Source organism: Halichoerus grypus, chromosome 1 (assembly GCF_964656455.1).
Source record: "Halichoerus grypus chromosome 1, mHalGry1.hap1.1, whole genome shotgun sequence".
NCBI lineage: Eukaryota > Metazoa > Chordata > Mammalia > Carnivora > Phocidae > Halichoerus > Halichoerus grypus.
The window spans coordinates 57,760,791-57,784,982 of NC_135712.1; the positions used below are offsets into that span (position 1 = coordinate 57,760,791).

Below are 24,192 nucleotides of genomic sequence, written 5' to 3' on the forward strand. Positions count from 1 at the left end.
CACATCCTAAAACCTGGAACCCGGGACCCTCTGCTATCTTATATGGCTAAAGTAACTTTGCAGATTTGATTAAGGACCTCGAGATGGAGAGATTATCCTGGGTTATCCCCATGAGCCCGATGTAATCCTTAGAGGGATATGGGAGTCAGAGATGGAGGAGAAGGCAATGTGACAACAGAAGCAGAGATTGAGATGTGGCCACAAACCAAGAAACGTCAGCAGTCTCTAGAAGCTGCAAGAGACAAGGAAGGGATTCTCCCCTCGAGCCATCAGAAAGAATCAGCTTTGCTGATATCTTGACTTTAACCTTGTAAGACTCATTTTGGACTTCTGACCTCTGGAACTGTAAGAGAATAAATCTGTGTTGTTTTAAGCCACTGAATCTGTGGTTATTACAATGGTAATAGAAAAGTAATGAGCGACATTATTTTGCTCTCCATCACACAAATTCCCAGTAAATATAAAAATGTTTAATGTCTAGCAAATATTCTACACTAATACAAGAGAAAACTTGAATCACTATAGAACCTTCATGGAATTTCTTTTAGAAACAGTATGATGTGGCTGAACTATAAGAAGCTATGATGTTTTAGGGCCTAATTATCTCCTATGAATCTCAGTGTACCCAATAACTATTGAGGACACCAGGCAGCCCATCCCTCAACTTCCCTTGGAAGAGTGATGACAGTTCAAGAGGCTGTTTTAGGATCACCTCACTTGAATTCTGTATCAGTTTGAATTAAGTTCAGCGTATATAGTAGGAAAATCCAAAATTGTGATAGCTTAAATAAAATACAAGATTGTTGTTCACAAGCAAAAGAGGTTTAGAGGTAAGCAGGATGGGGCTAACATCTTGGCTTCTCCTTCAGTGACCGTGTCTCCTGTCTTTTTCTTCACTTCTTAACTTTGACATCTGTCTTCTGGGTCCATGGTCCAAGTTGGATGGTCTCAGCTCCAGTCATCATATCTGACTTGCGGGCTCCAAGAGGGAGGCAGAAGGTCAAGTCCATGGTCCAAGTTGGATGGTCTCAGCTCCAGTCATCATTTCTGACTTGCGGGCTCAAAGAGGGAGGCAGAAGGTCAAAAGAAGCAGCCCATGGGGATGAGTGAGACCTTTTCTGGAAATCCAATACCAACCTTTCACCTACAACACACTAACCCTGACTTAATCATATGATCCCATCTTCCTGCAAGGAAGACTTGTAAATAGAATCTATCCAGGCAGGAAAAATGCCCAACTAAATTTCTAGGTTCCATTACTGAGAAAGATGGGCTGAAGCTGTTGCTACCATATCCACCACTTTGGCCACCTAAATATCTATGAAGAACACATTTTCTTCTCCAAAAGGGACAATACCAATATCTCACCTTGCTACCTTGTTCAAGTCAAGATATGTGGAAGACACATATTCTCCCCATCAGATTTGTATGTAGCTTCTCATGGTTCCATGATCTATGACCCGAAAGGCAAGTTATATGTTCCCAACATTCCCATGATGGTGTTTTTAAAATTTTTCATATGCAATTTTTTGATTGTTGAGTGAAGTGTTACTTGTAATAATAAGACGTAAGGGAGTCCCACTTTAAAACTACTCTGCCAAAATGAGGAAAGAATATAGTATTCAAAGCTTAAATTACTCTATGGTAGTCATCAATTCTAATTGAATAATATTTGGTCCAGTTTGATAAAAATAACATGTTTCTGCATCTTTTTTCTAGGCCATGGTGCATCAGTGCTCCATATTATGTAGAGGCTACTTGAAGCCAAGGGCAAAAGCATCAGTATGATTTCTTTTCAGTTTTTAGGAAAAAGACACACACAGACACACACACAGAAAAATTTATAAAGAAAAGGAAGGTCAAGAGTGAGTGTCCCCTGCTACAACAGTGGACAAATTCCTTGTTTAGTGCATCTGGTGCCCCAGCCTCTGTCCTCTGCAGTTTCTTCCTAGTCCCTGAAGATTAAGTTCCCTGGGAAGCAGACTCTGAGGCAGAGTTTAGGGTACAGGAAATTTATTGGAGAGTGCTCCAGGGATCAGTGAGTGCAGGGCCTGAGAAGAGAGTAGGACTAAGAAGAGGGAGCCCCCAGACTGTGATGCAGTCTCAGCAAAGTCCTCAGCCACCCAAGGGAGGTCTGACACTGGTTCAGCCCCTTAGAGTAGTTTGGTTAAGAAGACACGGACTTTATGTACCTGCATTGACCAATCATTGGATATAAGCTGTCTCTAGGAAAGGTCCTTTGGTGAAGTACTTCTCTTTAGCAAATTCCAAGACAAGATTGACAGCTGAGGACTCTCAGCTAGGAACACTCTCAGCAGCTGGAGAAATTAGTGCTTCGGTTCTGAAGGGAATCTGGAAGTGCATCATAGCCTCCACCAATTGGTCCTTTTTCCATTTGAGTAGAAAGTACAGAGAGTTCCCATATACTCCCTTCCCCCACACAAGTACGGCCTCCCCTACCATCAACATCCTGTACCAGAGCAGCACTTTTGTTACAATACACATCATTATCACCAAAGCCCATAGTTAACATTAGGATTCACTCAGTGTTGTACTTTCTATGGGTTTTGACACATGTATAATGACATTATAGTATCATGGAGACTAATTTCATTGCCTTAAAAAATCACTGTGCTCTGCCTACTCATCCCGGCCTCTCTCCTCTCTACCCCCTTGTAACTACCATGGCCATAGCTTTGCTTTTTCCATAATGTCATGTAGTTGGAATCATACAGTGTGTAGCCTTTTCAGATTGGCTTCTTTCACTTAATATGCATTTAAGATTCCTCTATGTTTTTCCATGAAAATGGAAATGATAGCTCATTTCTTTTTTACTGCCAAATAATATTTCATTATCTGGATGTACCTATTTGTTTATCCAAGCACCTACTGAAGGGCATCTTGGCTACTTCCAAATTTTCACAATTATGAATTAAGCTGCTATAAATATCTTTGTGCAGATTTTTGTGTGAACATAAGTTTTTAACTCCTTTGGGTAAATGCCACAGGTGGATTTTTTTTAACTCTGCAAGATTCCAAATTACTGAAGGTTTAGTCTACTTAGATTGCAGGCCACAAGCCCATGGCCTCTCTTAGCCAAATGCTATTTCCTTCCATCGCCACCTTGAGTTGATCTGTATCTTGCAGAATTTTGCTAAAAGCGGCAGGAATCAGCACACTTACACTAATATTTTGAATTTTTCCTAACATTTTGGTTAATGTTACAGGCATAGCTAGCATGGGTTCTGCCATTCAAGGATTGTTTGACATATAACTTGGTTCACAAGTTTTCCAGTCTATAAAATCTAAATCCTTAGAATCCTTCTCCCTATTTCCTTTTTATAGCCAAAGCTACAGTTTAGGGTTGTGATACTTTCTGTGCACTGTCCTGAGAGGAATGACTGTATTTTAGATAACAGAATTGTCTATAGCTAGTTTAATCAAAAAAGGACTCATTTCAAATTTCTTGAAGCACCAGAAAACCAACTTAGGGGCTACAGAGTGAGAAGAAATACCAAAAACCATATGTAGTTATCCAATAGGGTTGTTATGACAGAATCACATTGCTGCCACTACTCAGTATCTGTGAAGCCAGAGACTAGACCTTCCCCACTGCTGTTCTAGAAACAAAACAAAACAAATACCTCCATGATGGTGTTTGTCAGAAAAGTCACATGGCTGCTGCCTCATGATGTTCACTTCCACGTGCCAAGTGTGACCCACAGAATCCTAACTACAAGAGGGTCTGGGGAATGTGGTCCTCAGCTTGCTTGTCTCCAGAGTACTGGAAGGCAGGATACAAAGCAGTTGCATTTGTATAGAGGAATGGTTCTCGCCAAGGAGTAATTTTTTCTCTTAGGGATATTTGACAATGTCTGGATACATTTTTGGTTGTCACAACTGGGGTAGGCATAATAGTAGCATCTAGTAGATAGAGGCCAGAGATGCTGCTCAACATCCTACAATGCACAGGACAGAACTCACAACAAAGGATTATCCAGCCCAAAATGTCATTAGTGCCAAGGTTGAGAAACTCTGGTGCAAAAGGAACCAATCTGCAGTATCTGCCTCAAACTTCCTCCTTAGATTCATATTCCCTGGGGACAGTGGAGGACCTAGAAATCCTTTCTGGGGACTCAGAATGCAGGGTCTTACACTAAGTACTGAAGAACCACACAATGATCATGTCTTAAAAAAAAGGGGGGGGGGCTCTGTAACAAAGATAGGGACTATGCTTTGTGACCACCTGAGTTTCAGGCTTCCACCCCACTTCCCAAGGAACCTGCATTACTGCATCTTAGAAATGATGAAAATTTATGATAAGTATAAAACTCTCTTCTTTGATTCAAACTTGAAGAATTTGAACAAGTACCTATACCAGTCTCTCACCAAAGCCATCTCAAGTTCCATTTTAGATTGGGTTCCCCCTGAAGCAAAACCCAATTTGAGGACTCAAGCACAGTTTATTTGGATTTGTTCCCAACATAGTAGGGGAGTGAAGAAGACAGGAAAGAGAAGGAAACTAATCAGTGGTTTGTTTTCTAGCAAGTTACTGCTGTGAATAAGGCCCTTAATCCTCTCCTCTGGGAACACCTGAGAGCCAAAATTGAAAAATGCCTCAGAGTCATCCCACTCAAGGACTGAAGAAGCTGGGGCATTTAACCATTTTATTAGTTTTCTATTGCTCCTATAATAAACCTGGTGACTTAAAATAACACAAATTTATTATTTTACAGTTCTGAAAGTCAGAAGTCCAAAATGGGTCATACTAGGCCAAAATCAGGGTGACAGCAGGGCTGGATCTGGAGGGTCTAAAGGAGAACCACTTCAGCTTGTAGATACCACCTGCGTCCCTTGGCTGGTGTCCCCTTCCTCCATCATTAAAGCCGGCAGCATAGCATTTTCAAATTGCTCTCTGACTGTAACTTCCTTCTTTCAGTTTTAAGGACTCATGTCATAAGACTGGGCCTGCATGGATAATCCAAGATAGTCTTCCTTCTAAAGATCATGAACTTAGTCACACCTACAGAATAACTTTTGCCAGGTAAGGTAACATATTTGTAGATTTAGGGGATTAGGATATGGACATCTTTGAGTGGGCCATTTTTCTATTATATCCATCTGCTCTCATAAGTCATTAGTTGAAGACTGCTCCCAAGAGGGGCATTGGCATTTCTAGCCTGCTGCTCAGGTAAACCAAGCAGATTCTGATGGCCAGGGAAAGCCTGTAAGCAAAGAAATATAGGTGCCAGCAATTGGAAGTTGGGCAGTATTCACCAAAGCAGTGAGGGTGAGGGATATAGGTGGGGCTCAGACACCATCTGCTGCAATTCTTCTTGGATATGTCAATAATTAGAAAGCACAATCCTTTTATTAGTTTTTGTTTTAAGAGGGAAAGAAAAGAATGCAGAAATGGAGGAAGAGAGGATAAAAACCATAGGATATCTATGTAAAGATAATGTTTACACACAAGAAAATATTCACATAAAGGTGGAAGAAAGACACAGAATTCAAAAAGCAAGCCACCATTTTTTTAACATCATTTTAAAAAAGGAGATAATTCTGAAAAATCAAAGGAGCCTCCTCCTTTTGAATGAGATTTATTAAGAGAAACAGAATAAATTTTGGAAAATGTTATGTTCTTAACATGATTCAGGAGTTCATAGTTCATTTTGGGAAGTTGAGGGTGGCAGCAGCGTGTTTTTGAATCCTTCCAAATCCCCACACCAAAACAAATAGAGCAATTAGGGACACCTGGGTGGCTCAGTCGGTTAAGCGGCTGCCTTCGGCCCGGGTCATGATCCCAGGGTCCTGGGATCGAGTCCCACATTGGGCTCCTTTCTCAGCGGGGAGCCTGCTTCTCTCTCTCTCTCCCTCTGCTTGTGCTCTCTCTGTCAAATAAATAAAATCTTAAAAAAAAAAAAACAAATAGAGCAATTATACAGCAAAACCAAAACTCATAAATAATAGTTACCAAAACACATGCACACATGCACACGCATACACAAACACACAAACACACACACCCCAAATAAACAAAAATCTTAGATAACAAACTGATCCACAGGCCACTGAGGAAGACAAACTACCAACAGGCATAAATCTACATGGTATCAACTCTGTACTGGAAGAATAAGAGGGATGCAATAGGCATCTCTCAGATATGAGAATAAGAGAATCCCCACATAGCTAACAGAACTAAATCATTGGAGCATGCAGCAGGCCAAATAGAAAACAGCAGCTGAAACTGGGATGGCTGTGTCCACTCCATCAGCAGGTAACCACAGGAGCCCAGTTGTTAGAGGGCTAGAGAAGTCAAGTCCCCATGAACTTTCAAAACAGGGCCCATGCTCCTTCCCACAACAGGGCCCTCTGCTGAGTAGTAGCTATTAGGAGTGACATCAGAGCAGAAGAGGACAGAGATGAGGAGGATGAAGAGAAAAAAGTTCATGTAAAGGTGGGGAAGGGAAATAGAGTTCAAAAAACAAGCCACAATATTTTTGACTTTTATAAAAAAGAGAAAGAAAATAGAGCATTCTGAAGTTAGAAAAGCTATACTGAATCATTCTTCCTTTTAAAAATTTGGAAAAACTAATTAAAAACAAGAAAAAAGTATTGAGGTCAAATCCCATACAAAATTATAAGAGAATAAAAAACAGAATAACTTCACCACAAACAATGAAAGCATTGCATAACCGAAAGATATGTTTGCAGAAGAGATTCAAAAAGAGCTAAAAGAAATTATATAACATAAGACATGAAAGAACAACATAATTTAGATCAGAAAAACTCAAATGAAGTGACAATTCAAAAAATAATTAGAAATAAAATAACAAAATGTATTTCAAAAACAAAGACCTAACAAGAAAGAACACAAGAGGGAATTAGCACAACAGAATGCCTTAATGAAATAGAAGGTGAATCTGAGACAAGTTTTTAAATTCAAAAGAAATTAATAGGTAAAAAGGATTTGTGAGAAAGTAACACAATTGAAAGTAGGCAAAGAAGATCCAATATGTAACAGGGAAGAACTACAAATACAACCATAAAACAAGTAACAAAATGGCAACAAATACACATCTATCAATAATTACTTTCAATGTAAATGGACTAAATGCTCCAATCAAAAGACATAAGGTGACAGAATATATAAAAAAACAAGGCCCATCCATATGCTACCTACAAGAGACTCATTTCAGATCTAAAGACCTGCAGATTGAAAGTGAAGGGATAAAGAAACATTTCTCATGCAAATGAGTGTGAAAAGAAAGCCAGAGGTAACAATACTTATATCAGACAAAATAGACTTTATTCATTCATTCATTCCCTTATTTATTTTAAGTTGGGCTCCAATGCGGGGCTTGAACTCACAACCCTGAGATCAAGACCTGAGCTGAGACCAAGAGGTGGACGCTTAACCACCTGAGCCACACAGGCACCCCCAAAATAGACTCTAAGACAAAGATTACAGCAAGAGACAAAGGACAGTATATAATCATAAAGGGGACAATCTAACAAGAAGATATAATAATCATAAATATTTATGCACCCAAATGGGAGCACCCAAATACATAAAACAGTTAATAACAAACATAAAAGAAGTAATTGATAGTAATACAGTAATAATAGGGGACAAGACGGACAGATGATCCAAGCAGAAAATCAACAAGGAAACAGTGGCTTTGAATGACACATCGGACCAGGTGGATTTAACACATATATTCAGAACATTCCATCCTGAAACAGCAGAATGCACATTCTTTTCAAGTACACATGGAACATTCTCCAGAATAGACCACATATTAGGCCATAAAACAAGTCTCAACAAATTCAATAAATTGAAGTCATACCACACATCTTTTCTGACCACACACTATGAAACTAGAAATCAACCATAAGAAAAAAATCTAGAAAGAACACAAATACATGGAGGTTAAATAACATGCTACCAAACAATGAATGGATCAACCAAGAAATCAAAAAGGAAATAAAAAAAAAACATGGAGACAAATGAAAATGAAAATGAAAACACATTGGTCCAAAATCTTTGGGATGCAGCCAAAGTGGTTCTAAGAGGGAAGCTTATAGCAGTACAGCCTACCTCAAGAAGCAAGAAAAATCTCAAACAACCTAATCTTACACCTAAAGGAGCTAGAAAAAGAATAAACAAAAGTCCAAACCAGTAGAAGGAAGAAAATAATAAAGATTAGAGCAGAAATAAACAAAAGAGAAACTAAATGAACAATAGAACAGGTCAAAGAAACTAGGAACTGGTTCTCCGAAAAGATCCACAGAATTGATAAAACTTTAGCTAGACCCATAAAGAGAGAGAAAGAGAAAGAGAGAGAAGAAAGCATTCAAATAAACAAAATCAGAAATGAAAAGAGGAGAAACAACTGACACTACAGAAATACAAACGATTGTAAGAGAATATTATAAAAAATTATATGCCAACAAAGTGGACAACCTAGAAGAAATGGATAAATTCTTAGAAACAGATAACTTCTAAAACGCAACCAGGAAGAAATAGAAAATTTGCACAGACTGGGGCACCTGGGTGGCACAGCTGGTTAAGCGTCTGACTTGGTCTCAGTTCAGGTCATGATCTCAGGGTCCCGAGATCAAGTCCTGAGTCAGGCTCTGTGCTCGTTGCAGAGTGTGCTTGAGATTCTTTCTCCCTCTTCCCCTCCCGCTCATGCCCCCCCACCACAATATATCATCTTTAAAAAAAAGAAAGAAAATTGAACACCAGCAATGAAATAAAAAAACTCCCAACAATCAAACTCCAGGACCAGACAGCTCCACAAGTGAATTCAACCAAACATTTAAACCAGCAATCAAAAAACTCCCAACAAACAAAACTCCAGGACCAGACAGCTCCACAGGTGAATTCAACCAAACATTTAAAGAAGAGTTAATACCTATTCTTCTTAAAATATTTCAAAAAGTAGAAGAGGAAGGAAAGCTTCCAAATTCATTCTATGAGGCCAGCATTACTCTGATACCAAAACCAGATAAAGACACTACAAAAAAAGAGGACTACCGGCCAATATCTCTGCTGAACAAACATGCAAAAATCCTTGACAAAATATTAGCAAACGGAATCCAACAATACATTTAAAAAAATCATTCACCATGATCAATTGGGATTTATTCCTGGGATGCAAGGGTGGTTCAATATTTGCAAATCAATGTGACACATCACATCAATAAGAGAAAGGATGAGCACTATATGATCATTCCAATAGATGCAGGAAAAGCATTTGACAAAGTACAACATCCATTCATGATAAAAACCCTCAACAAAGTAGGTTTAGAGGGAACATACCTCAACATAATAAAGGCCATCTGTGAAAAACCCAGAGCTACCATCATACTCAATGGTGAAAAACTGAGAGCTGTTCCCCTAAAGTCAGGAACAAGACAAGGATGTCCACTCTCATCACTTTTATTCAATATAGTACTGCAAGCCCTACCCACAGCAATCAGACAAGAAAAAGAAATAAAACTCATCCAAATTGGATGAGGAAGAAGTAAAACTTTTACTCTTTGACATGATACTATACTTAGGAAACCCTAAAGACTCCACCAAAAAACTACTAGAACTGATAAATGAATTCAGTAAGGTCTCAGGATACAAAATCGATGTACAGAAATCCATTGCATTTTATATACTAATAATGAAGCAGCAGAAAGAAATTAAGAAAGCAATCCCATTTCCAATTGCACCAAAAATAATAAAATACCTAGGAATAAACTTAACCAAGGAGGTGAAAGATCTGTACTCTGAAAACTATAAAACACTGATGAAAGAAATTACAATGTTCCATGTTCATGGCTTGGAAGAACAAATATTGTTAGAAGTGTCCATACTACCCAAAATAATCTACAGATTTAATGTAATCCCTATCAAAATACCAACAGCATTTTTGGTTTAGAACAAACAATCCTAAAATTTGTATGGAACCACAAAAGACCCTGAATAGCCAAAGCAGTCTTGAAAGAGAAAAACAAAGATGTAGGTATCATGATTCCATTTCACATTATATTATAAAGCTGTAGTAATCAAAACAGTATGGTACTGGCACAAAAATAAACATAAATCAATAGAACAAAATAGAAAATCCAGGAATAAACCTGCAATTATATGGTCAATTAATCTTTGACAAAGAAGACAAGAACATGCAATGGGAAAAAGACAGTCTCCTCAGCAAATGGTGTTGGGAAAACTGGCCAGCAATATGTAAAAGAATGAAACTGGACTTTCTTACATCATACACAAAAATAAACTCAAAATGGATTAAGGACCTAAATATGAGACCTAAAATGATAAAAATCCTAGAAGATAGCACAGGCAGTAATTTCCCTGACATTGGCCATAACAACTTTTTTCTAGATATGTCTCCAGAGGCAATGGAAACAAAAGCAAAAATAAACTTTTGGGACTGCATCAAAATAAAAAGCTTCTGCACAGCAAAGAAAACAATCAACAAAACTAAAAGACAACCTACTGAATGGGAGAAGATATTTGTAAATGATACATTGATAAAGGGTTAGTATACAAAACATATAAAGAACTGATGTAATCTTAACACCAAAAAACCCAGACATTTCTCCAAAGAAGACATACAAATGGCCAACAGACACATGAAAAGATGTTCAACATCAATCACCATCAGGGAAATACAAATCAAGACCACAACGAGATACCATCTCACACCTGTCAGAATGGCTAAAGTCAAAACCACAAGAAACAATAAGTATTGGCGAGGATGTGGAGAAAAAGGAATCCTTGTGCACTGCTGGTGGGAATGCAAACCAGTGCAGCAACTGTGGAAAACAGTATGGAGGTTCCTTAAAAATTTAAAAATAGAACTACCATGTGATCTAATAATCACACTATTGGGTATTTACCCAAAGAATATGAGAACACTAATTTGAAAGGACATACACACCTCTATGTTTATTGTAGCATTATTTACAATAGCCAAATTATGGAAGCAGCCTAAGTATCCAACAAATGAATGCATAAAGAAGATGTGGTATATATATATATGAATATGTGGCATATATATATATATATATATATGAATATTATTCAGCCATGAATGAAATCTTGCCATTTGCAACAACCTGGATGGATCTAGAGAGTATAATGCTAAGCAAAATAAGTCAGTCAGAGAAAGACAAATACCATATGGTTTCACTCATATGTGGAATTTAAAAAGAAAAGAAACAAAAGGAAAAAAAGAAACAAACCAAAACCAGACTCTTAATTACAGAGAACAAACTGATGGTTACCAGAGAGGAGGTGGGTAGGGGGATGGGTGAAATAGGTGAAGGACATTTAGAGCACACTTACCATGATGAACACTGAGTAATGTATAGAATTGTTGAATCATCATACTGCACATCTGAAACTAATATAACACTGTATGTTAGCTACACTGGAATTAAAATAAAATAAAAAAATTAAAATAAAAAAACCCAAAACAACAAAAAAAAGATCTAATATGGGATTAATATAAATCCTTCATGAAGAAAAAACAAAGCAAGAGAAAAAATACTTAAAAACATAAACAGTTTACCTGAAATGGACAAAATATTGTCATCTAAGACTATTATGTGTGTAATGTAGGATAAAGTAAATATGTATTTATAGGATAATCTAATTCTACCAATTCCTATGTCTCTGGGAATCATGAGTCTCCGTGAAAGAAGGGAGATACAGATGTAATGTGGAGGTCAAAGACTCTGTAGCATTCCTAAATTTTGGATGGAGGTATTAAATATTTTATCCTAAAGTATGTATATATATATATATATATATATATATATATAAAGCACAGAGCTAGGAGATAGTTGGATAGGAAAAAAAAAAAAAAGGAAAGAAAGGAGGGTGGGGAGAGGAAAAAAAGACAGAAGGGAGAGAACAAAGGAGGGAGATCTTTCCAAGCTCTATCCACCCAATAAGCCTAAAAACTGTGACCAACCCTGTAGCAACGAGCATCTCTACTACGGGAATTGTGGTCTTGACATACAATTTCCCAATTAAAAACAAAACAAAGCAAACAAAAACAACAACGCAAAACCAGGGCCTGTTGGAGAAACAGTTAATTCAGGGTCTGAAACAGGAAATGTACAAAATAAATCTAGAACATCTTGTCAGAAAGAGAGCAAGGAAGCTATGAAAGATTACTAGGTTATATCAGAAAGATCTGGAGCAAACTTGAAGAGGCTCCTAATGGCCAACAGTGGGACAATTGAGCATTTAAATAGATAACTGCAATTTATTAAAATCTCTCAAGCGTGAGGAAAGAAGTGAGCAGGGAGAGAATAGAAAGCAGGGCGCCCATTCTAGCAAGACAAAGAGAGAAAACTTCGTATCAATTTGAGGGTTTAGTTTTCTACAGTGGATCAAGCATAACGATACTGAATCATGACTGTGTTTGCAAACATGATTCTAGGACAATCTATTACTCAGGAAAGATCAGAACAGCCATGAGCCTGCTGAAGCCTTTACCCAGTCAGGGCAGGCTTATTGCTACTAAATAAAGTTTGAAGGAATGGAAGGAATGATGAAGGATAAAAATAAAGTGAAGTTTTGATTATAATCCATGTGAACCAGTTACATGCATAAAATTGAACCCTGCTCCCATGGAGTGGATAATCCAGGAAAGATTTTACATGTACACAAATAACTATAATGTAAAATGGTAAGAAATTAAGTGCCACAATGGAGACACAATCAAAATTCTATAGTTCGGTAGACAGAAATATCACGTCTGACAATGGTTAGAGAGAAGAGTAAGATCTGAGCTGGTCTTTAAAGAATGAGTGGCATGTGGTGGGCAGAGATGAGAGGGAGATCATGCTAGCCTGAGAAATAGCTGGAACAGAAATGCAGTATAGGAAAGTACAGGGACTGTCTTAAATCACAATAGGAAATTCCAGTTGTCTGGAGAGGAACGTATGTGATGGAGGAGTGAGAGACAAGCCTGGGCAGATGGATTGGAACCAAGCAACTGGACAGGCCTTCATCATCAGTGTGAAGCTTTGGAATTTATCTTATTAAGAGAGAGTCACTGAAAGTTTTTCAAGTGGGATAAAGTTCTACCAACTAAAGAGCATTTTAGGGTACATGAAAGATATTCAAAGAAAGAGCATGCAGAAGCAAAGAGACCAGTGAGGAGGCCATCGCAGTCATTGAAGAACTGAGCTGCCATGGTGGCAGTGGGGATGGAAAGGAAGGAGGTGCCAGAAATATTTTGAATGAAAACTCAAAATAGATTTTGGATAAATGATTAGCTAAGGAGTTGAGAAACTTGAAGCAGGTAAGGATAACTGAATCTACGTGATTGGAGAGAACTATGGAGAAGAGAGAATTTTGTGCTTCCTAAACTTGAAGTATGTTGACTGGGAGGAGCAGGACAAAATGAGAAACTGGAAACAGTGAGGGGCTGGGCAGGAAACAGTTTTGTGAGACAGGCTCATAATGCAACTCGGGGGTGGGGGGGATAAATGAGAGTTCAAGGGGTGTGCAGAGGAAGAAAAGAAGGGAATCGAAGACAGGCCCTTGGGAGAGGCTGACATCTGGCGAGGGCAAGAGGAATCAACGGAGAGTAGGGCAGGGACCTGGTGCAAACTCTCTGTCATATGCCAGCATCTCCCAGGGCTTAGGCTGCCCCACAGTATAGATTATATCAACCTACCCTTTCCACCAGACCACCAGACACTACTTGAGAGATGGCACACTGCACAGCAGTGCTTCACAACCTGTGATGAAAGACAAGTTTTTTCTTTCCGATTTGTTGGAACCAATACTTCTGTAAAATCAGTATGAGTCAATCACGAAAAAAACAAATGATCAAGAGCTTGGATGTTTTGGCAATGTCAGCCTGCTGTGAAATTTTCTGAAAGCTTACTTTCAATTTCTGTACTTAGATTGTGGTAAGTATAAATACCAATATATCCAAGGAGTGCGAAGAGGAACTGACACCAAGACAGGAGGCTATTTCCAGTTCTGTTATTAGCACTGTGACTGTATGCAAGCCTCTTAACTTCTCTGGGCTTATATTCCCTTGTTTGTAAAGTAAGACAATTACATTTGCCCCCCAAGTCTAGATTGTATGTGTTTAAATGTTAGTTGACACTGAAATGGCCTAAATTATCATTCTGCCCATACTCACTTTTCATGCCTAAGTGAGAAAGAACTATTTTCTATTCCTGGGAGCCTCCCCCCCTCCTTATGTTTTGAAGTGTATTACTGTGTTTTGAGGCTGGAAGGCTGGTCAGGAAGAAGGACTTCAAGGAGCCAGATTTTCTGCAAAACTATTCTGAGCTAATCTGTAGTTGTTTCTAATCGTGCCACATCAAAACCTACAGGAAATCTAAAACAAAAACCTTCATCTGAACCACAGGCCCAGTTTACATAACAGGATCCATGATTCACCAGCTCAGGATTCCAGGCTACAGTGTGTGCACTTCCACATGCCCCAGTCAACTTGAGATGGTCAGTGGCGTTTACCATATCCTGTTCATCTTATATGCTAATGCCAAACATAGTGCCAGGCATACAGTAGACGCTCCACAACTCTTTCCCAAGTAAATGAACGAATGTGAATGCCTCACATCCTTCAAAAGCCTTCCACACCCCAGGCTGACACTAACTTTTTCTTTATTCAGTGTCCCCCAGCATTTATTCTGTGAAGAAATTACCTGTTTCCTGCATTTGCTAAAGGAATTGTGATTCACATCTCTAAAAAATGCCTATTTGGACTGAACTGTGTCCCTCCTCCTTCTCCAAATTCGTATGTTAAAGCCCTAACTCCCAATGTGACTGTATTTGAAGATAGGACCTATAGGGGTTTTTTTACTAAAGGGTAAGAAAAGTAATAACAATGAGGCCTTAATCTGATAGGACTGGCACCCTTAAAAGAAGAGGAAGACATTTCTCAATCTCTCTCTCTCACTTTCCCTGCACACCACAGAGGAAAGGCCATATGAAGATATAGCGAGAAGACAGCTCTCTGTAAACCAATAAAAGACTCCTCATGAAACAGAACTTGTCAGTATCTTGATCATGAACTGCAAGAAACTAAATTTTGTTGCTTAAGCCATCCAGTCTGTGATGTTTTGTCATGGCAGCCCAAGCAGACTAATACAATGCCCTTCCCTGATTTCTCTCATGTATGCATCAGATGATGGAATGAAACTAGGTCAGTAACAGCAAGAAAACAGGAATATTCACAAATACATGAAAATTAAACAACTCTTGAACTATTGAGTCAAAAAGGAAATCAGAAGAAAATTTAAAAACATCTCAAGACAGACAAAAATGAAAACAAAACATAGCAAAACCTATGGGATGCAGGAAAAGCAGTAATAAGGACATTTATAGTAATAAATGGCTGGATTAAAAAAGAAGGAATATCACAAATAGATAATAACTTTACACCTCAAAGAACTAGAAAAAGAATAAACTAGGCTCAATGTTGGCAGAAGGAAGGCAAAATGAAGGTCAGAGAAGGAAAAAAAATGAAATAGAGACTAGAAAGACAATTATAAAGATCAATGAAACCAAGAGGATAAACAAAATAGAAAAATCTTTAGCTACACTAAGAAAAAAACAGGGAAGACTCAAAATCACAAATGAAAGGAAACATTACAACTCATAACACAGAAATACTAAGGATCATAGGAGACTACTATGAACAATTATGTGTCAACAAATTAGATAAACTAGAAAAAATGAATAAACTACTGGAAACATAATTTACCAAGACTGAATCATGAATAAATAGAAAATGTGAACAGACCAACAATGAATAAGGAAATTGAATCAGTAACCAAATATCTCCTAATAAAGAAAAGTTCAGGAACTATCTGGTTTCACTGGTAAATTCTATTAAACATTTGAAGAATTAATACCAATCCTTCTCACATTCTTCCAAAAAATAAAAAAAAAGAGGGAACACTTCCAAACTCATTTTCCAAGACCAACAATATCCTGATATCAAAGCCAAGCAAGGACACTAGAAGAAAATTACAGGTCAATATCTCTGATGACCATAAATCCAAAAATCCTCAATAAAATATTAACAAGCCAAATTTAATAGTACATTAAAGGAATCATACACCATGATCAAGTGAGATTTATTCCTGAATGGTTCAACAAATGCTAATCAACAAATATGTTACAACCCATTAACAAAATGAAAGATAAAAATAATATGAACACCCCAATGTATGAAGAAAAAGTATTGGACGAATTCAACATCCTTTTATGATAAAAACTCTCAACAAATTGGGTGTAGATGGACTGCATCTCAACATAATAAAGGCCATCTATGACAAACCCACAGCTAACATCATCCTCAATGGTGAAAAGCTGAAAGTTTTTCCTTTAAGAGCAGGAACAAGTCAAGAATCCCCACTCATGCCACTTCTATTCAACATAGTAGTGGAAGTCCTGGCCAAAGTAATTAGGCAAGAAAAAGAAAAAGGGCATGGAAATAGTAAAGGAAGAAGTAAAATTTCCTCTGTCTGAAGATATAATATTATATATAGAAAACCCTAGACTCTGTCAGAAAACTATTAGACTAATAAAGAAATTTAGTAAAGTTTCTGGATACAAAATTAATATACAAAAACTAGTTGTGCTTCTATACACTAACAGTGTACTATCCAAAACAGAAATTAATAAAACAATCCCACTTATAATAACATCAAAACCAATAAAGTATTTAGGAATAAATTTAACCAAGGGGATAAAAGATCTGTACCCACAAAAACTATAAAATATTGATGAAAGAAACTGGAGATGACACTAATAAATGGAAAGATATTCTATGTTTATGGATTGAAAGAATACTGTTAAAATGTCCAGACTACCAAAAGCAATCCATATTTTCAATGCAATCCCTATCAAAATTCCAATGGTATTTTTCACAGAAATAGAAAAAACAATCCTAAAATTCATATGGAAGTACAAAAACACCTTGAATAGCCAAAGCATCTTGAGCAAGAACAAAACTAGAGACATCACATTGCCTGCTTTCAACTGTATTGTAAAACTATAGTAATCAAAATAGTATAGTATTGGCATAAAATCAAATACACAGACCAATGGAATAGAATCAAGAGCCCAGAAATAAAACCATACACACATGGTCAATTAATTTTCAACAAACGTGTCAAGAATAAACAATGTGGAAAGGAGAGTTGCTTCAAGAAATGATATGGGGGGAGGGGGTTGCCTGGGTGGCTCAGTGGTTAAGTGTCTGCTTTCGGCTCAGGTCATGATCCCAGGGTCCTGGGATCGAGCCCCATGTCGGGCTCCCCACTCAGCAAGGAGTTTGCTTCTCCCTCTGTCCCTGGCCCTGCCTGTGCTCTCTTGCACTCTCTCTCTCTCTCTCCCTCCCCCTCTCTCAAATAAATAAATAAATCTTAAAAACAAATAAATAAATAAATGATATTGGGGAAACTGGATATACACATGCAAAAGAATGAAATTGGGATCCCCCCCACCTTATACCATACACAAAAGTCAACTAAAATATATTAAAGACTTGTACATAAGACCTGAAACCATTAAGCTCCTAGAGGAACACATAGTAGGTAATGTCCTTGACATTGGTCTGGCAATGATTTTTTGGATTTGACACCAAAAGCTAATGCAACAAAAGCAAAAATAAACAAGTGGGATTACATCAAACTAAAAAGCTTCTGGACCCAGGGAGTGGTGGCGGTCCGGAGTCTAGGCGACGGGGCGTGATGGGCCCGGAAGGTGGCGGGAGGGGGCCGGGCAGGAGCTGGCGGGAGGGCCAGGCCTGGAGGCCCCGACACTGGCGTGTCCGCCCCCTCCACGACAGAAGAGGAATAGGAGGATGATCTCCAGATACACTCGGAAGGCGGTGCCACAAAGCTTGGAGCTGAAAGGAATAACAAAACATGCTATTAATCACCATCCTCTTCCAGGGCAGCTGGATGAAATTTCTTCTACCAATGACAGCCATGAAAAAGACACAAGTTCCCAAAGTGAGTCTGTCATCACACAAGAATCACCTTTTACATCAGCTGACACTGGGAATTCAAGATCTGCTTTTCCAAGCTAAACAGGCACAGGGATCTCTACAGAAGGTAGCTCGGACTTCTCCTGGGCCTATAGTGAACTTGATCAAAATGCCACTGAAGAAGTCCAGGCAATGTTCACAGCCATTGATGAGCTCTTGCATGAGCAGAAGTTGAGTGTGCATACTAAGAGCCTACAAGAAGAGTGCCAACAATGGACATGTAGCTTTCCTCACCTCAGGATTTGGGGTAGGCAGATAATCAGTCCAAGTGAAAGTTATGGGCTGTATCCTAAATCCCCTTCTGTTGTTTCAGCTTCACATGAGGCAACACTTTCTTAAGAAAGAGATTCTACTATATTTGGTATTAGGAGAAATAAGTTACATTTTTCATCTTCTTATGCTCATAAAGCATCTTCCATTGCCAAATCCCCTAGCTTGTATTCTATGGAAAGAAAAAAGAAAGACTGTGTAATCTTCTCTGAAGGAATAATAGAGGAATACCTAGCGTTTGACCACACTGATATGGAAGAGGGGTTTCACGGAAAGAAATTACAAGCAGCTCCAGAGAAACAGAAATTAGGGTACCCTCCTATTGCTCCATTTTACTGCATGAAAGAGGATGTCCTTGCTCACATGTTTGACGACGTGTGGAGCAAGGTTCTGAGCTGTATGGAGCAGCTGACACGTTGTCATTGGGAGGGATTGGCTTCTGGTAAGGATCTTTGTGAAAACAGTATAAAAAAAATAATTGTTTATGATTTCCAAAGCCTAACTAACTAGTTTATCAGATTATATGCTTCATTAGTGTAAAAGATTCATATTTGTATTTCCCACAGACACTAACAGATATTGAGAAAATTTTGAGAATGAGTGGATGAGTAACAAGGCCTATTCTATGATGACTAGACTGTTTTCTTTGAATATAATTATTTGTGAGAAAAAACATGTACAAGTGGCAAATACATTTTAAAAACTGCTTTACTTAAGAATAATTGATATACAATAAACCATTCATATTTAAAATGTGTAATTTGGTAAATTCACCTATGTATACAAACATGAAACCACGAAACAGTCAATATAATGAACATATCCATCACCCCCAAAAGTTCATGCCTTTGTAATCCTTCCCTTCTGCCCATGCCTGATCCACCATCTCCAAGTGACAACAAATGTGCTGTCACTATAGTTTAGTTTTTATTTTGTAGAGTTTCATATAAATGGAATCATGGTATTTACTTTTTGTCCGCTTCCTTCATTCAGCATGATCATTTTGAGATTCATCCATGTAATTGTGTCAGCAATTTATTCCTAGTAAGTATTCCATTGTTTCATAATTTGTTTATCCATTTACCTTTTCATGGACATTTGGATTGTTTTCACTTTGGCACTATTACATGTAAAGCTGGTCTGCACGTTACTGTATTAAGAGTTTTTTGGGGTTGGGGCGCCTGGGTGGCTCAGTCGTTAAGCGTCCGCCTTCGGCTCAGGTCATGATCCCAGGGTCCTGGGATCGAGCCCCGCATCAGGCTCCCTGCTCCGCGGGAAGCCTGCTTCTCCCTCTCCCACTGCCCCTGCTTGTGTTCCCTCTCTCGCTGTGTCTCTCTCTGTCAAATAAATAAATAAAATCTAAAAAAATAAAATAAAATAAAAAAATAAAAAGCTTCTGTACAGCAAAGGAAACCATCAACAAAAGTTAAAGGCAACCTATGAAGTGGGAGAAAATATTTACAAACCACATATCCAATAAGGGGTTAATATACAAATTATATAAGGAACCCCTATAATTCAATAGCAAAGCCCCCCACCCCCATATCCCAATTAAAAAAAAGGGCAAAGGAAGGGGAAGATCGGGCCTTCCTCGGGCAGAGCAGTCCCACTGGGCCTGCTGTAATGGCTACTCCAAACCTCTCCGTTGTTTTCTTGGTTTTCCACCGGGCTTCGCAGAGTCCAGGCGGCTGCAGCGCTGCCCCATATCGTCTCGCTCTACACGCGCTTAAAAAGATTTTATTTATTTATTTATTTAATAAGAGAGTGCGAGCAGGCACATGAGCAAGGGGAGGGGCAGAGGGAGAGGAGAGAATCCCAAGCAGATTGCCGTGAGCACAGAGCCAGATGCAGCGCTATGGTCCTAGCTCGCTGACACCCTCCACCCGAGGCCCCCACTCCCGCCCCCCACTTGAAAAGCGACTCCCCCGGCCTGGGCTAGCGACACAGGCAAGAGTGGCTGCGTCTGACCTAGGCAGCAGACAAGAAGGGTTCAAAAAGAGCCCTGTCCTTCCCCGTGGCCTTTATAAAACGCTGTGCACTCCGGACATGTCACTGTGCTGCTTGCAACATGGCCTGTGACGCCCTTTGGGGTCTGCCCCACCGTCCTGTCCCTCCCGAGCCTGCCCTGCTCCAGCTTCCAGAGAGCCCTCTGGCCCGTGGGGTGCCCAGGTCCCCGGTCTCAGACCTGCTCGTCCCTCGTGCCTCCCCACCCTGCCCATCTCCAGGCCCCTCAAGAAGAAAACAAAAAACAAAAAACAAACAAAGACATTTTTTTTTTTCAAATAAGACATCCAAGTGGCTAGCAGGTACATGAAAAGATGCTCAACATCAGTAATCATTAGGGAAATGCAAATCAAAACCATAATAAAATATCATCTTACAGCTGTTACGACAGTTATTATCAAAAAGAGATAACAAATGTTGATGAGGATGTGGAGATAAGGGACCTTGTGCACTGTTGGTAGGAATGTGAACTGGTACAGGTACTACAGAAAACAACATGGAGCTTCCTCAAGAAATTAAAAACAGAACTACCATATGATCCATAGATCTCATTTCTGGGTATATTCTAAAGGAAACAAAATCATTATCTCAAGAAGATATCTGTACTCTCATGGTCATTGCAGCATTATTTATGATAGCCAAGATATTGAAACAACCTGTCCTTTGACGGATGAACGGATAAAGAAAATGTAAGACACACACACACACAATATTATTCAGCCTTCAAAAAGAAGGAAATCTTGTCATTTGCAACAACATGGATGACTCTGGAGGGCATTTCACCAAGTGAAATAAGCCAGATAGAAGACAAATAACACACATTATCCCTTATATGTGGAATCTTTAAAAAAAAAAATCAAACTCATAGAATGAGAGTAGATTGGTGGTTGCCAGGGGGTGGGGGAAATAGGGAGAGGTTGGTGAATAGGTGTATTAACTTTCAGTTATAAGATGAATAATGTATCCATATCTAATGTATTATTGTATGGTGACTATAGTTGTTAATACTTTATTGTATAATTGAAATTTAGGTAAGAGAGTAGATTTTAAATGTTTTCATCACCTCCCACAAAGGGAAATATGTGAGGTGATGGATGTGTTGTGAGAATCCATTAACCATTTATTTATATATCAAATCATCACTTTGTATACATTTTTAAAAAAGATTTTATTTATTTATTTATTTAATAAGAGAGTGCGAGCAAGCACATGAGCAAGGGGAGGGGCAGAGGGAGAGGAGAGAATCCCAAGCAGATTGCCGTGAGCACAGAGCCAGATGCAGCCTGCTCCCACAATCCAGAGATGATGACCTGAGCCGAAATCAAGAGCTGAACACTCAACTGACTAAGCCACCGAGGCGCCCCCACTTTGTACGCTTTAAATACATCATTTGATCAATTATACCTTGATAAGACAAAAACAATTTTAGTCCATTTCCCTCATTTTAATATGAAGGACAAGAGAGGTGTTAGGAGATTGAAACTGCAAATAATTACAAAAACAAAATCTAAAATATTTGTAAACCACATGGTTGATAAGGGGTTAATAACCAAAATAAACTGGGTGTATCACTGTTCTTCAGTAAATGGAGGGATGAGAATCTCACATATTGGAGGTTCACCAACATCATCCATTTCCTTCCTCCATTACAACAAAAAATATCAGGAGAGGGAGAAGTGATTTTCAGGAACTGGCATCTCCAGTATGCTTAAGTACTTAAATCTTGTGCTATTCTACTGCCCTCTGCTGGATGTATGTGATACTGGTCACCTCAAAACTAGTTCTAGGGTGGTAGCAATAGTGATCATTATCATCATACTAGCAGCAGCATTAAAGGTCAAGCACTGTGCTAAGTGCTTTACACGTACTATCTTATTCAATCCCCTTAATAACTCTATGGCTAGAAAATGCAATTCTTATAGGTGAGGAACCTGGAGGTTCAAAGGCAAGCAAACCGACTAAGTTTACACAACTGAAGTAAGGGAACTGGGAATTAAATACTAACTCTAGAGCCCAGTTCTTAGCTATCTCCTGTTTACTAAACTTTCATGCTACCAACTGTACTGGAGATAAATCTGGAAAGGTATTATCATTTGAGACCTGTTGATTCACTGATTAATAATGGAATCAAGAAAACGACTTTTATTCTAAAAAGCCCAAGTAAGTATCTTCTAATTTTTCCCTCTCAAGCCCTAAAATTATTCAAAAAGGAAGAGTTTACTCAATTAAGAGGAGGACAAAGTGTTTCTTAGGGCTTCTCAAAGTGTGATCCATGAATCTTCTGCATTAGAATCATGTGAGTTGCTGGTTCAATGTGCAGAATCCCAGGCACCAGGATGCATTGTGGAGGTAGAGAGGACAGGACCTGTTACTGAGACATGATATGTGTTACTAATGTAGGGGTTGACAGAAAGAGGAAGCAAAGATGATTCCTAGGGTTTTTCCCTTAGCAACTGGATTGGTAGTAATGACATTAACTGAGATGGAAGATTGGAAGAAGATAATGGGTTTTTATTGTCAGCAGCTCAGTTGTGGTAGTTTGGTGTTTGGTAGTGGATATAGAACTGGGAGTTTTGGTTTAGACATGTTTGTAATGTCTAATAGGTAGCCAAATAAAAATGGGAAACAGAAACTGCAAAAGAAATAACAGACCCATTTTTTTAATTCAGAACCGTATTTAAGATCTATCCATGTTGTGGGCGCCTGAGTGGCTCAGTTGGTTAAGCGACTGCCTTCGGCTCAGGTCATGATCCTGGAGTCCCGGGATCGAGTCCCGCATCGGGCTCCCTGCTCAGTAGGGAGTCTGCTTCTCCCTCTGACCCTCCTCCCTCTCATGCTCTCTCTCTCAAATAAATAAAATCTTTAAAAAAAAAAAAAAAAAAAAAAAAGATCTATCCATGTTGTGTCATGTTTATCTAATTGCTGTATAGTATCTTGTAACCCAAAGATGAAAATGGCCAGATCGCTTCCAACTCCTGTTACCACAAACAATATAGCAAAGGCATCCTCCCAACTGTTCCCTATAAAATAATAATAATATATAGATTGGTCCTTGCCCTCAGTTCTTGACACCGGGATCCTAAAACTCTTAGAAATTCCTAAAAAGAACACTAAGAGCATCTTTTATTCTACTGAGGTGATTCTGGGTGGGTTGTGGTTGGCTGCTGGTCACCAGAAATACCAAGCCATGATTAGAAGTTTGGAATTTTCTTTTTATTTATGTTATGTTAATCACCATACATTAGTTTTTGATGTAGTGTTCCATGATTCATTGTTTGCGTATAACACCCATTGCTCCATTCATTATGTGCCCTCTTTAATACCCATCACCAGGCTAACCCATCCCCCCACACCCCTCCCCTCTAGAACCCTGAGTTTGTTTCTCAAGGGTCCATAGTCTCTCATGGTTTTTCAGTACCGCACCTCATCCTCCAGAGAAGGGAGAGGGACTAGAAATAGAGTTGATTGATCATGCGTATGGGAGCAAGTGTTCACAAAATCTCAGTAGTAAAGGGTTCAGAGAGCTTCGAGTCGGCCGAACACATTCACACTGGGTGAGACACCCCAACTCCACAAAGACAAAAGCTCCTGTGCTCAGGACCGTCCCAGACCTTGCCCTATGTATCTCTTCATCTGGCTGTTCATCTGTATCCTTTATCATATCCTTTAATAAACCAGTAAACATAAGTGTTTCTCTGAGTTCTGTGAACCCTTCTAGCAAATTAATCGAATCTGAGGAGGATATCGTGGGAACGTTTAATTTTGTAACCAAATCAGATGTAAGTTGTAACCTGGGGACCTATCACTTGCTATTGGGATTTGAAGTAGGGTGGGCACAGTTTTG

The 24,192-nt window shown here is 38.8% G+C and overlaps 1 pseudogene; it reads left to right on the top strand.

The window, feature by feature from the left end:
- Nucleotides 1–17,727: 17,727 nt before the first annotated feature.
- Nucleotides 17,728–18,854, top strand: LOC118519251 (primary cilium assembly protein FAM149B1 pseudogene; annotated as a pseudogene).
- The last annotated feature ends 5,338 nt before the right edge of the window (nt 18,855–24,192 follow it).